General features: G+C 38.7%; 1 long non-coding RNA gene across 2 annotated transcripts in view; it reads right to left on the bottom strand.

The window, feature by feature from the left end:
- LOC112412895 (uncharacterized) overlaps positions 1-16855 on the bottom strand; it is a 32004-nt gene that overhangs the window by 3562 nt on the left and 11587 nt on the right. The window lies entirely within an intron of this gene.

The raw sequence follows: 16855 nt of genomic DNA, 5'->3' as shown, positions 1-16855 counted from the left end.
AAAAAAAAAAAAAAAAAAAAAAAAAAAAAAGAAATGCTTATCTCACCAGAAAATGCAAGCGACTCACATCTGTTCAAGTGAATGCAACATGCCATTTAAAATACCTAAAAGGGTAATAGCATGGAGAAGAGATGCAAGGAACCCAGGGAACTAGAGCAATAGAATTTGCCGCAGGAAAAAAAAAAAATTGTTTAAACCCAGCTTTAAAACAAGTTTCTTCAGCCTTTTCCTTTTCAAGCGATTAGTGTTTCTGCAGATAAAGGATAAAGAGGTTTTCAGAATTTAAGCAGATAAGCTGTCTGAGCAATCCTATTAATTATATAGAAGAGTGTGGGTTGACTGCAGACTCTTTACTATATTTACTACTGACTGGTAGTTTTCAAATCTTGAGAGGCTGAAACAAGAGGTAAGCTGGAAACAAAAGTGTCATTATTTTAGGTTGAAAAAAAAAGTATCAACTTTACAGAAGTGATTTTATATCTCAACGTCCTATTGAGGGCATTCAGGTCAGGGCACTTGCTCAGTTGGATCAGTAACTATTTGGACTTGTGATTGTCAACAATTTGTAGAAAAATAGGTAGGGAATATATTATCAATGTCCTTCAACAATCAAGTAACTAACTACATTTCTGAAAGTTTGCAAGAGAATCTTCCATATTCCATGAGTTAAGCTCTGAGTCTGATTTGCCCTTTATATATTGAATTCTTTTTAAAAAGTATTTATTCTTTAAAGCAATTATACTCCAATAAAGATGTTTAAAAAAAGAAAGTATTTATTCTGGTTCAATCCCAGGTTTTGTCACCAAAAAAAAAAAAAAGCATTTATTCAATTTTTACTATATGCTTAGAACTGTTATGCAAAACAATGCCACTTTTGATAATAAAATATCCTCTGTGTATGAATCTTCTAAAAGTTTATCCTGAATAAAAAAAATTTTTTAGTTACTACTAATTAAAATCTTTCTAAAGTGATAATATACCCTTCCAGTTCCTAAACAGAGTACTCTGCATATAATTTAAACTTTTCTTCACATTTCAGAAATTCATGAGCACTATTTTATTAAATTCAAACTCAACAAACAAACAATTTAGACCATCTATGATACAGTAATGCCCTCAAGGGCTATTAAGTATGTAGGTCTGTATCCTCCTAAAATTACTGGCTCCAGAATATTATGCTTTCCAAGTTCTGTTTTTAATGGTTTTCTGTCTCCAACTTTGATATCAGCTTCAACTTGCTTCTTCCCTCTAACCTCATGATGAATCTCTCTTCTAACCCAGGAAAACTGAAGGATTCCAGGGGAGCTGATGTCACCACACTCACTTTTATAAACCACTCAACAGATTTCTAACTAAAGAGTGCTCTGTTTCTCTCTTGGGGGATAAAGGCCATGAGCTTCACCTCAGGTGTTTCCCTTGCCAAACAGTGGTCTTTCTCACTGTCCACACAAATCCAAAATTGTTGATACTGGGAATCTGGGGCATGACAGAGTGCCAGGAATGCTGAATTTAAATTATAGCTCTATATTCATGATCAAAATCCACCTTAGCCAATAAGGGCATTTCTACATGGAGACATTTTGAGAAATACTATATGTCCTAGATGTATTAGGGGGAAGGGTGGGACTGGAGAGATAAAAGGAGTCGTTTTTATTGAGCATCTACTACTACACCTACTCCAAAACAGTATTATGAGGTGGTTACAATTGGTGCCATTTACAAATGAGGAAGCAAATATGTAGCTTTTCAGAAAGTGTAAGGAGCATGTCCCAATCCCACAGTATGTGTGCAAAGGCAGCACGCCCGTGCAGATCAGCCTGGTGACAAAGCTTTTCTGATTCCAGGGCACCACGCCCCACTGCTCCATCACACTAAAGCTATCACACGTTTTCAGACTGTGGTGAAACAGGTTGATTCCAGATTGTTCATGACAAATGAGAACAGAGCTTCAGGAACATTACTCTCAAGGTATGACAGCTGTTTCTATTTAAGGCTCTCTACCTACAGTGATTAACGCTGTATCAAGTTGCCTAAGCCAGAACACCATTTCACAAAAACCCCTTCGTGTTATGGTTGTGCTTTTGAGTTTTCCAAACGAGGAATGCTTGGCTCCTTGAATTGACTTGTTGGTGCCAGCTCTGGTTCTCCACCTCACCCTTTCAAACCTTCACTATCCCAGCTCCTCCTACAATGGTGCAAGGTCTAATTCCTGTAAAAAAAAAAAAATCCCTGACTTCATAACTCACTGCAGTTCTGCTTCCCTGATTTAACACTGACTATACAATACCGTGCAGCACGTTTGAAAGTAAATGGGGCTTGGGGAGCTCCAGAGGTGGCCAGGGGCTGTCTAGTTCCCAGTGCGCAGACAATAGGATGTGCCAGTAAACTGGGTCACTTTATAAGCTGTGGGTCATTTTGGTTGCCAATATTTTAGTAACTGCAAATCCAGGAGCTAAAGCATGTTTAGGTCAAAATGCCCTTTACAAATGCACTGCATGGAACTCAGCCACACGGCCCACTCACTGAGGCATCTGACCCAGCTCAGTTACTGAGTTACTCAGTTACTGGAGACTCCCGGGGGCTCCAGGAGACTCCGCATCCAAGATCTCACCTGCCTCAGCTCAGTCAGATAGAAAATGTGTTTCTTAGGAGCCAACATCTGGCTTCTGGCCCCAGCTCTGACCCCCTAAATAAAGCGCATAACCTCTCAGGCCTGGTTTCCTCTTCTATCATTACAGAAGTGAGCTCAAGGAAATGATTTCTGAAGTCCCTTCGCAATAAATTTTTATGAAAAGCAAATTTAAAGTCACTAGCAATTCCTAGCACATAAGCAGAAACTGCACTCAACCAAAAGAAGTTTGTCAAATATACGGGAAAGGGATAATCCTAGGGAGAAAAGGAGATGCTTAGTGAAACCACTAATCCTCAGACCTGAGCGTACATGGTCTCCCTTCCGGCTAACACCACATAAAGCAGATTTAGAATTTATTGCTGCTTTTAGTGCAAAAAGTTGTCATTTCCACGAAACTAATCTTATAGGTTAGTAGTCCATTCGTTCTTCTGTTGGCTTTAATATCTTGACTTTGCCTATCAGTTCTATATATTTTTTGGTCAGCTCTGTGGCAGCTATGTGGCATCACACAGATGACCTATGTGATCAAGAGCTTCAGTTAAACATTTGAGGGAAGTGGCTAGGCACCTCACTTAACAAGCAGCTTTCTGAATGGGATATTCTGAATAATATAGAGCCTGAGGATCTCAGGGTTGGAAAGGACCTTGGAGATCATCTCATCCAGGGCTTCTCACACTTCCAGCTTGGACCCTATCTCCGGGCCCCCCCAAAACCGGTGCCAGGTTGGCTATATCAGAAACTCAGAAACATCTTCTACAGATTCTTGGGTTCCCATCCTCAGAAATGAGTCTAGGGTAGCGTCCTGGAATTTATGTTTTTTTAAGTTTCCCAGTTCATTCAAATTTGTTGCTAGGTTTGAGAATAATGGTCTGTAAGAGTGGTCATCCAGTATTTAAATTGTCATTACAAAACTTCTGGTGCTAATCAAGACAGAGTGAACCCATGATAGCCTATCTCTCCCATCGATTATAACTAAAACCTCCAGAGAGAATACAAAAGCTACTAGCTGAAGACTCTGAAAAGTAAACGGTAGCAAATAGACTGAGAAGGGAAGTCAAAACCTGAAGCACAACTGGTATGGCAGTGAGATTACTCAGTTTTTCTTACCTTTATCTCTTGGCTTTGATCCGAGGGTGGGCTGAGTCCTGGAACTGTGCTACAGGTAGAGACAGCAAAAAAATCTGAAAGAAACCCCCTTTTCCAGCCAGAGGATCGGGAAAAGGGGCCCTTAAAGCTGAAGAGTATGGGGAGAATCCCTTTAATTTTTCTTTCTTTTTTCCTCCCAGGCCTCAATGCCAGTCCCAGTCCTAAAGCTTCACTGTCACGATGGCAGCAGCAGTGGTGTGCGTCCCTAAAACCCAAACAACCATCTCTCGGTTTGCACAAATCGGGAAAAAGAGTCCCAATGGCCTGAAGAGAATGGGAGGGATTCCTATTATTTTTCTCTCTTCTTTCTCTTCATGCTGCCTAGAAGGCACCCCAGGTTCTCAGAAAGTGCATGGGTTAGAATTCTGGGAGAAACAATGGCTTACTAGCCAGAAGACTGCAAGAAAGGGCCCCTGGGAGCCACAAAGAGTCTGGGCAAGTTTAAGGATGAGAAAGCTGGAGAAGCAAATCCCTTAATTCTTTTTATTTTCCTTTTTTTTGGAAATCCCTTCATTCTGACTATGAACAAGCACCAATCTCACTCACTCCTGAGTTATGCATGTACAACACAGACCCAAAAAGAAGAGAAAAAGTTTTGAGAACTAAACTATGATATAAATCACTGCCCAAGTAACAGATAAGCAATTGAATGGTGTATGTGTTGGGCAGACAGACAGAGCACGGCAAAAGCTTTGAACTGACATTGCACCCACCACTCTCAGAAGGTAAGATACAACTTGGAATATGAACATAACCAGGCACATGCCTGCTAAAATAAGCAAGCAAATAAAACTTAATGCTCTCCAGAAGATTTTAATAAGGCCCAGAGCCTCACAGCGTAATATTCTAAATTCCAGAATACAATTCAAAATTACTTGACTTACAAAAAAGCAAAAAACACAGAATAGAGAAAATCGGCCCAATTCTCAAAGGAAAAGAGCACCAACAGATGCCAAACCCAAGACGATCCACATGTTGGAATTAGAGAGTGGCATGGACATATATACCTACCAAATGTAAAATAGATAGCTAGTGGGAAGCAGCCACATAGCACAGGGAGATCAGCTCGGTGCTCTGTGACCACCTAGAGGGGTGGGATAGGGAGGGTGGGAGGGAGATGCAAGAGGGAGGAGATATGGGGATACATGTATACGTATAGCTGATTCACTTTGTTATGAAGCAGAAACTAACACAGCATTGTAAAGCGATTATACTCCAATAAAGATGTTAAAAAAAAAGTGACTATTATAACCATGATCCATGAAGTAAAGGTGGACACTCTTGAAATGAATGGAAATATAGATGTTCTCACCAGAAAAATAGAAACTATAAAGAAGAACAAAGTGGAAATTTCAGACCTGAATAATACAGTTTCTGAAATAAAGAAAATTCACTGGACTGACTTAATAGCACAAACAAAAATTAACATTCCCCAGAGATTTTAGTAGTGCCCAGAATCAATAGAGAGACCAGAAATAGACCCATGCAAATATGGTCAATTGATCTGATACAATTTTTTGACAAACGTGCAAAAGAACTTTAATGGAGAAAGAATAGTCATTTCAGCAAGTAGTGACAGAACAGTTAGACAACCGTATACACAAAAGAGTGAACCTCAACATACACCTTATGCCTTATACAAAAATCAACTCAATATGGATAATATGCCTAAATATAAAATGTAAGCCTATCAAACATTTATTTTAAAGGAACCATAGGAGAAAATCTTTGTTACTTTGGGTTAGGAAAAGTTCTTAAATACAACCCCAAAAGCTTGCGTAATCCATGGAAGACATAATTATTAACCTGGACTCCATCAAAATGAAAATCGTGGCATCATAAAAGGCTTGAAAAATGTTTAAAAAAATGAAAAGAACATCACAGACTGGGCAAAAATATTTGAAAAATCACATAACTGATAAAGAACTTGTATCCAGAATATATAAAGAACTCTCAAAACTCAACAATAAGAAAACAATCCAATTTTTAATAGGCAAAAGATTTGAACAGTTTACTAAAGAAGATATATTGATGGCACATGAAAAGATTCTCAACATCATTATTCACTGAGGAAATGCAAATTTAAAACACTTATTAGAACAATTAATTAAAATACCATTATTAGAATGACTAAAATTTTTAAATCAAGAAATTGACTATACCAAATGCTGGTAGATATAGAATCTGGAATTCTCATTCACTGCTGATGAGAATGCAAAATGGTACAGATACTTTGGAGAACAATTTGGCAGTTTCTTAAAAACTTAAACATGAACTTACTTTATGACCCAGAAATTCTCCTCTGGTGTATTTACTTCAAAAAATGAAGAGTTATGTTCACACAAAAACCTGTATGCTACTGTTTGTAGAATTAGTAGTTTATTCCTATTCACTCCAAACTGGAAACAACCCAAATATTCTTGGAATTTATCCTACTTGGTGTTCTTTAAGATTCCTAGATCTGTGGTTTGCTGTCTGACATTAATTTTGGGAAGTTCTCAGTCATTATTGCTTCAAATTTTTTTTTGTTGTTGCTCCTTTCTCTCTTCTGGTATGTTACACCTTTCATAGTTGTCACACAGTTCTTGGATATTCTGTTCCATTTTTTAAGTCTGTTTTCTCTTTGCTTTAGTTTTGGAAATTTCTGTTAATATGTCCTCGTGTTCACTGATTCTTTCCTCAGTTGTGTCCAGTCTACTAATGAGACCATCAAAGGCATTTTTCATTTCTATTTTGGCATCTTTGATTCCTAGCATTTCTTCTTGATTTTTCCTTGGGATTTCCATCTCTCTGCTTACATTACCTGTCTGTTCTTCCATGTTGCTTACTTTTTTCATTAAAACCCTTAGCATATTAACCATAGTTGTTTAAAATTCCTGGACTGACAATTCCAACATTCTTGCCATATCTAAATCTGGCTCTGTCTCTTCAAACTCTGTTTTTTGCCTATTAATATGCCTTGTAATTTTTTGTTGAAAACTAGATATGAGGTACTGAGTAAAAGAAACCCAGTAATGGTTCCCATGAAGGTCTCTACTTGTGGGTTTCTGCTCCAGTAAATTGTGATTCTCTGTATCCACCTATCTGTCTCTCCAATTTTGGGGGCAGTAGTTTTTCCTGTGGCCTCAATTCTCTGATGGGTATAAGAAGAGTTGTTAATTTTCAGTTTGTTCAGCTTTTAACTTGTTGTTAGAATGGAATCATGACCTCCAAGCTCCTTACATGTCATACTGGAAACCAGAAGTCACTTATATATTCTTCAACTGGTTGACGGATGGACATTGTGGTAGATCTATACAATGAAATACTACTCAGCAATAAAAAGAAACAAACCTTGGATGAGTCAACAATATGGATGAATTTCAAATACACTATGCTCAGTGAAACAAGCACGATGCAAAAGGCTGGATACCGTATGATTTCATTTACATGACATTCTGGAAAGGGCAAAACTTTAGGGGTAGAGAACAGGTCAGCAATTGCCAGTGGTTGGGGTGGTGGTGGATTTGACTACAAAGGGGAAGTACAAAATAATTTTGGAGGATGGTAATTATTGTGTATCTTGATTGTTGTGGTAGTTATGTGAGACTACGTATTTGTCAGAATGCATAAAACTATACAATAAAAAGTTCATAAATTTTAAATAATTTTTAAAAATTGCCATTACAGCACCTCATCTGGGTTGTTTCCAAACTCTGCTTGAAAATTCCCTATGACAGGGAATTTATTCTTTTCAGAAACCACTGATCCTATTAGTACAGAGCTTCCCTATCACTGTGCTGTGAATGGATTACAGGTTGCCAAGACAGTAAACATCTCAGCCCTCAGGCAGGTGGGAGTCACTGGACTACTCTTTTCCACAGTGGGCTGTAAAACTTCTTTCATTTTCTATAATTATCATAAAGTGAAAAAGGATGCACTGTGTTATTAGATGGATTAAAGTTTTTTTATACATTGAAACAATATCAGCCTATCTACAATGTCTATTCTTATTGGTCCTTGTTTTTTCTTGAAACACATTTACTCCCTCCTTATATATATGGCAGTTCATCAAGTATTTGAAGATTTGCTATATGTTTTCCTATTCCCACGATCACCAGTTCTTCTCTGAGTAAATGTGTCTGGTTCCTTGGATCTACAAGGAAAACATTTTTATTGAAGCTGGTCTATGATATCTGCCTTCACACATCCAGCAGAGAATGAAAAATACCACCTTTTTTTGCAGACTGAAACTATTACAGGGTCTCGTGATCTTCAAGTTTTGTCATCTAACTGTACTGGCTCCAAAGCCTCTAAGAGTTCGTGGAGCACTTTCAAATTCTAGCATTTGGAGACAACTCACTAGAAGGAATTCACAGAATCAAAATATCACCAAGCAAGTTAACTATAACACAACCACCAGCACCATATCTCAGCATCTATAAAAGGATCCACATCTATAAAAAAGATCCACAGTTGTCACCCTGTATACTTGGCCTCCCTCCAGCACTGTGTCATTCTGTAACTAGAGCTCCTTATTGCCCTGACCCTTTTCTTTCATATACTCATGAGGCAAAACCTCATCTTCCAGGAAATGGGAGACCTTTCTTAGGTTCCAGCTAATCTTCTCAGGAAATTGTTCCTCACTCACAAAACATCTCACCATCTACTTAGCCCACATTCCAGCTGACAGACATTGCCATAACAATATGTATACTCAGCGAGAAATAAATTTTATCTCCTGTGGCTTTATGGAAACTTAGTTGAAATCCCTTGGTCTATGACTTCAGATATAGCAAAGTGGATTTAAGAAATTGGTTTGAAATCTCCCAACCCCAAGACATCCCCTCAATGGATATTTGAAACACACATTGCAAGTTATAACTCAAATTTGATGACAGATGCTTTTTCTAACTTCTGTTTATAACTCCTAAATCAAGGAAATACAAATAAAACAAAGTCTATTTCTATAGGCTAGAGAGAAATTTCTGGATAAGTGAGATTTCTGCTAAACAATTTAAAAGTAGAATTTTGCTTGAATGGATCTATTAAAAATGAGAACAGCTCTGCAGAAGATGCTGAAAAAGAGAATAAGGATACAAGCTGCATTTGCAAAAGACATATCTGATAAAGGGCTGTTATCCAAAATATACAAAGAACTCTTAAAACTCAACAATAAGAAAATGAACAACCCAAGTAAAAGATGGGCAAAAGACCTCAACAGACACCTCACCACCAAAGATACAAAGATGGCAAATAAACATATGAAAAGATGTTCAACATCTTATGTTGTTAGGGAACTGGAAATCAAAACAATAAGATATCACTATACACCTTTTAGAATGGCCAAAATCCAGAAGACTGACAACACCAAATGCTGACAAGGATGTGGAGCAACAAGAACTCTCATTCATTGCTGGTGGGACTATAATACAGTCAATTTGGAAGACTGTTTGCCAGTTTCTCACAAAATTAAACATATTCTTACCATATGCTCCAGCAATTGCACTCCTTAGTATCTACCCAAGGGAACTGAAAACTTTTAAAACCTGCACATGGATGTTTATAGCAGTTTTATTCATAATTGCTAAAACTTGGAAGCAACTGAGATGTCCTTCAGTAGATGAATGGTTAAATAAACTGTGGTCCATCCATATTCAGCACTAAAAAGAAATGAGCTATCAAGCCATGAAAAAATATGGAGGAAACTTAAATGCATATTACAAAGTGAAAGAAGCCAATCAGAAAAGGCTACGTGCTATGTGATTCCAACCATATGACATTCCAGGAAAGGCAAAACTATGGAGGAAATAAAAAGTTTCAGAGGTTAGCGGGGAAAGAGGTTGAACAGACATAGCACAGAGGATTTATAGGGCACTGAAACTACTCTGTATGATAATATGATGATGGGCACATGTCATTATACATTTGTCAAAACTCATAGAATGTAAAACACCTAGAGTGAACCCTAATGTAAACTATGGAATTTGGATGATAATGATGTGTAGTGTAGGTTCATCGATTCCAAAAAATGTACCACTCTATGCAGGATACTGACATTGGAAGAGGCTGTGCGTGTATATGGAAATTCTCTGTACCTTGCGCTCAACTCTACTGTGAACCTAAAATTGCTCTAAAAAATAAAACCTAGTTTTTTTAAAAAATGGGTAGAATAGCATTTCAGAAAATTGGAGGGCTTTCAAGTTTCCTGTTACACAAAAGGAAATTGTCACAGCATCTAACAGGTGCCAGGGATACAGCTGCACTCACAACACTGAGGATTTCTGACTCCCTTTGTACCTGTGACGTACTGTAGAATGCCTTCCCTAAAGACCTGAATTTAAAACTCCACCTCCAAGCATCTTCTCCTTCCTCTCCAAACCATCTTCATGTATGACCTGACCACTTTATTCTCTCCTCCATCTTTATGAACCCATCAGATCAACTAATCTTTCTGAGGTCTTTTTCTTAGCCTTATGCATGGCCTTTCAACTTTAAAGGGCCAGAGGCCTGATGTTTTGGCAGTAAGGAATTTTTTGTTAGTTGTTTTGCTTTTGTTTTTGTTTTTTACCCTGTATCAGGAACTCTCACTTCATAAAATATTTGGTGCTTTTTCTAATACCTAAATTTTTTTTTTTTTTGGTGGTACGCGGGCCTCTCACTGTTGTGGCCTCTCCCGTTGCGGAGCACAGGCTCTGGACACGCAGGCTCAGCGGCCATGGCTCACAGGCCTAGCCGCTCCACGGTATGTGGGATCTTCCCAGACCGGGGCACGAACCCGTGTCCCCTGCATTGGCAGGCGGACTCTCAACCACTGCGCCACCAGGGAAGCCCTCTAATACCTAAATTTTATGTAATGGGGCCACAGTAGGAGAAAAGTGTTTTTATGACAATGTGGAATGTCTGCTCTTGTTACTAAAGGACCATCACACTCAAAGGGAAATAAAGACTTAGTCTTCCTAACTAGAAGATAAGAACCTTCAAATTTTAGAGTTAGAAGACACCTTTAAAGTCATTTTGTCAAGCATTTTAGTAAAGAAAAAATCAGAAAGGGGGACCGACTTGCCAAAGGGCACACAGCTCAGTCCATCACAGAGGAAGGACCAGAAACCCAATCTGTTTGTTCCAACCTGGTGCTACTTCCATTTTAGGCATGGCATGAACTTTTTGGTAAAGCCAGTAAAAGGCTTCCAACTATTCAAAAAGTGCACCCAATCCTTATTTTAACATTTTAGATGGAGTATGCTTAAATAAGTAATTTCTTCATGCTGATTTTGTGCTTTCTCTTTTGCTCCTTATCTCAGATCTGGTAGGAATTTAGCCCTTTCAAGACCTCTCAGAACCACTCAGTTAGGGACTTCCCTGGTGGTCCAGTGGGTGAGACTCCGGGCTCCCAGTGCAGGGGGCCCTGGTTCCATACCTGGTCGGGGAACTAGATTCCACATGCACACCACAACTAAGAAGCCTGCATGCCGCAACAAAGATCCTGTGTGCTGCAACTAAGACCCGATGCAGCCAAATAAATAAATAGTAAATAAATACGATTATTAAAAAAAACCCACTCAGTTAGATGAATAAATTCAACCAAAAAATTTCAAATGCCTATAGGTACCAACACAGAGGACACAAAGATGAAAAAGATGCTTTCTGTTCCCCTAAGGAGTTCACCATCTCATGAGCCAAAATGACATATGAAAAACCAGCCAAAACTCCTTGAAATGAGGAGTGTGAAAGGAGTGTTTGGGGGCCGGGCAGAGAGCAGGGCGTCCCACCTGGAAAAGGGTGAGTGAGGAGGCCTGCACTGAAGAGGCAGCATCTGAGCAGCTCATGGAAGGCCGAGGAAGATTCCATCGAGGGGGTAGGTTAAGGAGGGGGAGGACATTCCAGGCAGAGGATGGGGCATGAGCAAAGCAGAGAGGCATGAGAGGGCTGGCTATTTTTAGAGAACAGTGATTAGACTGGAGAGGCTGGAAGATAGAATAAAGGAAAGTGGGGCGGTGGGAGGAAAAGTCGGAAAGTTAATTTGGGGCAAGAAGAAGAAACTTGAATGCCGTGTCAAAAGTTTTTAGTAAGATCACACAGTAAGGGGGCGCTAACGGGGGTCTTTAAGCTGGAAACTGCCATCATAAGATCTGTGTTTCGAAAGACAGCTCTGGTAGCAGTGTGAGAGATGGAAGACAGGTGGGGAAAACTCAGTGGGAAGCTTCTGAAAAAGTCTAGGCAAGACATCTGAGCCAGGGTAATAAGAGGAGCAGGGATAAAAAGGACTGGATTCAAAAGAATTTCTGTTGTTGACACAGGTGAACAGTGATAGATGCTAGTTAACCCACGGAAACAGCTCCTAAGATGATCGCACTGATCCACTTTAGAACCCCCGTGAGTGGATTTGCATTTGTCAATTTGCTGTCCCTGTGATACCCGCTTAAGGCGTTTGCACTGCTTCAGGCTCCTCCTAGAGGCTTTGTCTTGGCTGAATAGCGAATGTAGAAACAGCCTCTACTGAACCCAAGGGACCACTGATGCAAATAAAGCCCTGCTAATCTCTCAGGTCAAGATGAAGTTGAGTTGGTACTTTGGCTGCAGAGGCACTCTGACCTGTAGTGATTCTCAGACCTAGTGTCCTCTCTCCCAACTATGTAATGCCGACCAGATCACCTGAAACCTCCCTCAGGGCATTGGCTCTGGAGCAGAGAACCTGGTTCAAGTTCTGACTTCACCATTTACTGGCTGTGTGACCTCACCTCTCAAACCAGGTTCTTCATCTGTAAAAAGGGAATAATAACACCTATATCCCCCCACTGCTTGAGAGAAGCAGAGAGAAAGGGACAGAGAGAGGAGAGAGATCACATCTGAGAGAGAATCAAACACTTGATAATGCTTTTAAGCTGAAAGCATTATGTAAGAAATGCTGTCATCGCTGTAATCAGCAAGTGATGTATGGCCATAAGAACAAAGAGGCCAATACAAAAATCTGAATGACGCAAGTACATCAATTATTTGTTTCTCCAAGTCTCACTCCATTTCAGGGGGGACAGATACATATATATATATATTTTTTTTTTTTTTATCTCTTGGGGAAAAGGAACCATCTTAGTTCACTTAAGTGTTGCTTTGCTCATTTCTCTGCCTTTCATGGATGGGCCACATGGCCAGGAGCAACCTTTGAATGGTAGTCTTAAATTAATTCTCTCTTTGAAATAACAGCCAATGACAAAATGTCAGACTACTGGTGCATAGAAATAGTGAAAAGCCCTAGTTACTCCAAGAATGTGGCTGACGTTGAATACATTATAGTCCAATTATGTTTCTTTTCCGAGGGGTTTGGATGAGCAGATGAAAGCTGAGATTCCCAGGCCTGTAAATTCTTCGACAGCATATTCCCTCTTAGTATGGCATGGTTTAGAGCAGTGGTTTCCAAAGTGGAAGGGGGCGCCAGTATCCTAGAGAGCATGTGAAATAATACTAGAACATGAGAAAAAGAATTAGAACTTTTATTACATTTATTTTTATCTTTTTTAGTGCGTAGCATGGAGTGTGTTTTAGAGTATATATTACAGTAATGTTTATAATTTACATATATATGTACATACATATGTGTGTTGTGTGTGTATGTGTAAACACAAACGTTTACCGAGGGGACAGCGGTCAAATGAATTTGGGAATCAATGTTGTAGAAGGGATTTGAAGTTCAATCTGGGTTTGAATCTCCCTGTCTCCTTAGTCATCTGTGTTTCCCAATGACTCTCCAGTTTTTAGCTATCCTAGGAGAACGGAACGGGTAAAGCAGCGTATTCTAGTCCTGACATTGCCACCAACTCACTGTTGACTTAAGTATGTGGCCTTAAACATTACTTAGCTTTCAAGAACTGTATTTATTTCATTCCTCACTCATACAATGGGTATAATAGTATCTTCTTTACAAAGTCATTGAGAGAATTAAATAGAATAAAGTTTATTCTGATTTGGGTATAAAGACAGTGTTTTAAGGCGTGTGTTTAATATCATCGTCCCTTCTTACTCTCTTGCCTGATCTTTTTTGTGTCCTATGTTTCACAACAGCTGACTCATTTATGGCTATTCCTGGGGAACAATGGCACAGAAACAGTGGGTTCTAGTCCTAATATTACCATTCACTCACTGTTGAGTGAATACTCAACTAGTATTGATTGAACACCCTGCCATGTGTCCAACACATGCTTAACATCATCTATTCCTGATAGAATCCAAAAGGCATGTGCATCATTTTTCAGATGAAGCCGCTCTATAGCAGTGCTAGTCAACAGAACTTCTGCAATGATGGAAATATGCTATAGCTACGCTGTTCAAGGTGGATGTATGAGCCACAGTGGGTGGTTAGCACTTGGAATATGGCTGCTATGACTGAGGAACCGAATTTTTCATTTCATTCCAAATACTTTCAATTTAAATAGCCATATGTGACTATTGGCTACTGTATTGGACAGTACAACTGTAAAGATTGCTGAGCTAGCATTCACGTGTAAGGCAAAATTGAGACTGTTATAGGCTGAATTGTCTTCCCCAAATCATATGTCGAAGTCCTAACTGCTGGTACCTCAGAATGAGACTGTATTTGAAAATAGGGCCTTTAAAAGTAAAATGAGGTCATATGACTGGGCCCTAATCCAATATGACTGGTGACTGGTATCCTTATAAAAAGAGGAGATTAGAACACAGACACACACGGCAGAAGACCATCTGAAAACATGTGAAGAAGATGGCCATCTACAAGCCAAGGAGAGAGGCCTCAGAAGATACCAACCCTGCTGACACCTTGATCTTAGATTGCTAGCTCCAGAATTGTGAGAAAATAAATGTCTGTTGTTTAAGCCACCCAGTGTATGGTATTTGTTACGGCAGTTCTAGCAAACTAATACAAAGACCTTTTCACTTCTAGTTCACTTACAACAGACTTTCTCAATAAATTCATCAAGAATACATTCTATCACTCACACACACACAAACAACACAACACACAGAGTTAAAAAAGTAAGATACAAAAAATATATACGTAACAGTATTTGAATGAAGAAAGCAGTAAATTTATAATTAGGGTTTTTTTTGTTATTTTTTAATAGATCTTTATTGGAGTATAATTGCTTCACAATACTGTTAGTTTCTGTTGTACACCAAAGTGAATCAGCCATATGCATACACATGTCCCCATATCCCCTCCCTCTTGAGCCTCCCTCCCATCCTCCCTATCCCACCCCTCTAGGTCATTGCAAAGCACCGAGCTGATCTCCCTGGGCTATGCTGCTGCTTCCCACTAGCTATTTTACATTCAGTAGTGTATATATGTTGATGTTACTCTCCTTTAGCCCCAACTTCCCCCTCCCACCCCATGTCCTCAAGTCCATTCTCTATGTCTACATCTTTATTCCTGCCCTGCAACTTTTTTTTTTTTTTTTAAGATTCCATATATATATGTTAGCATACGGTATTTGTTTTTCTCTTTCTGACTTACTTCACTCTGTATGACAAACTCTAGGTCCATCCACCTCACTAAATATAACTCAATTTCATTTCATTTTTTTTTAAAGCAATTCTTTATTTACTTATTTATTTGGCGTAGCTGCTCTGCAGCATGTGGGATCTTCCCAGACCAGGGCTCAAACCCATGCCTCCTGCGTTGGCAGGTGGATTCTTAACCACTGCTCCACCAGGGAAGTCCCTTGTTTCTTTTTATGGCTGAGTAATATTCCATTGTACACATGTGCCACTTAGTTTCTCATCTCATAGAAGAAATAAAATATGGCTACCAGTTAAATCTATATCTATCTATCTGTGCATAGCTTTTAAATTAGAGGAAGAGGATCATTTCTAAGTCATAAAAGAAAACATGACAAGGAAAACTATTAAATCTAATAAAAGTCCAGAAAAGAAAAAAGAAACATTATTTAAAAAAAATAAAATAAGATGAAAGGAATAAGCCCATATATATCAAAAATCACAATAAATGTGACTAAAGTATCCTTTTAAAAGGTGACTCAAGTTATGTAAAACCCAAAATATTGTCACGTGTTAACTCTGGGAAAGAAAGTAGGATTGTGGGAGGGAACTTTTACAATTTACTGTAAATACATCTTTATCATTTAGTCTTTCACGATAAAAATGCATTCCTGTATTACTTGTATAATCAGACAACATTTTTTTAAAGGTCAGAAACATTAGAGTCAAACCCAGATTTTCTGGCTCCAGAAATAATTCTACTATACACATTGCATTTCCCCTTAAGGGAACTAAACCCCTTCTTTGGGCCTTAACATCTGTACTATAAAATGAAAGTTGTGGGCTACATTTGTGACTTTCAAATTTTGTCTCAATAAAGTATTTTCGAAGCCACTTTGGGGGTTCCGAGAAAGGCTATGTGAGTAGACCACCTATTCATTATAACAGACCACCTATTTATTTCAAGCAGTGAATTTCCTTTTATTTGCTTTATATATCAATGTTCCATTTAAGACTATTTATAGAAAATAGCATTATCATTCTAAAAAAAAAGCACACGAAAGTTTGAAAGCTACTATCCTGGAAGACTTTTAAAGTACTTTCTAACTTTAACATTCTAGAGCACTCGCCATTTCCCCATTTCTACAACAAATACACTTCTGCATGAAAACATAGACTAGGAAAATCTCATATTAGGTTTTTGCTGTGTTCATATTTGTGAAATTAGCACAACCTTCTTTACAGTTATTTCCAACCAACTCAACCAACTGCTTTGTGGTTATGTAATGAACAGGCTAATATGGCTGATCTGAAGGGCTGGATTTCATATCCCTCTCGGTTGCATATTACCTACACCTAACCTCAACAGCTAGGTCAACACTACTGGAAAGTGCCTTCCCCTAAGAGACAGATAACCTGGATTTTCATCTGGGACCTACCAAGACTCATTGTTTGGCCTTTAGCAAGTTATGTACCTCAGTTTCCTCAGCCATAACATGGAGAATTGGTCTATTAAATCTCTGAACTTCTTGCCAGCTATCAAATTTTATAATTTATATGAGTCCTTGATGCTGATCAAAATATATGCGCCTTTCAGGCAAAGAGAAATGAGACCTCCAAAAACAATGT

Source organism: Neophocaena asiaeorientalis, unplaced genomic scaffold, assembly GCF_003031525.2.
Source record: "Neophocaena asiaeorientalis asiaeorientalis breed wild unplaced genomic scaffold, Neophocaena_asiaeorientalis_V1.1 scaffold230, whole genome shotgun sequence".
Taxonomy (NCBI): Eukaryota; Metazoa; Chordata; class Mammalia; order Artiodactyla; family Phocoenidae; genus Neophocaena; species Neophocaena asiaeorientalis.
Note: the sequence above shows the minus strand (reverse complement) of the source record. Positions and strands in the feature narration are given on the sequence as shown.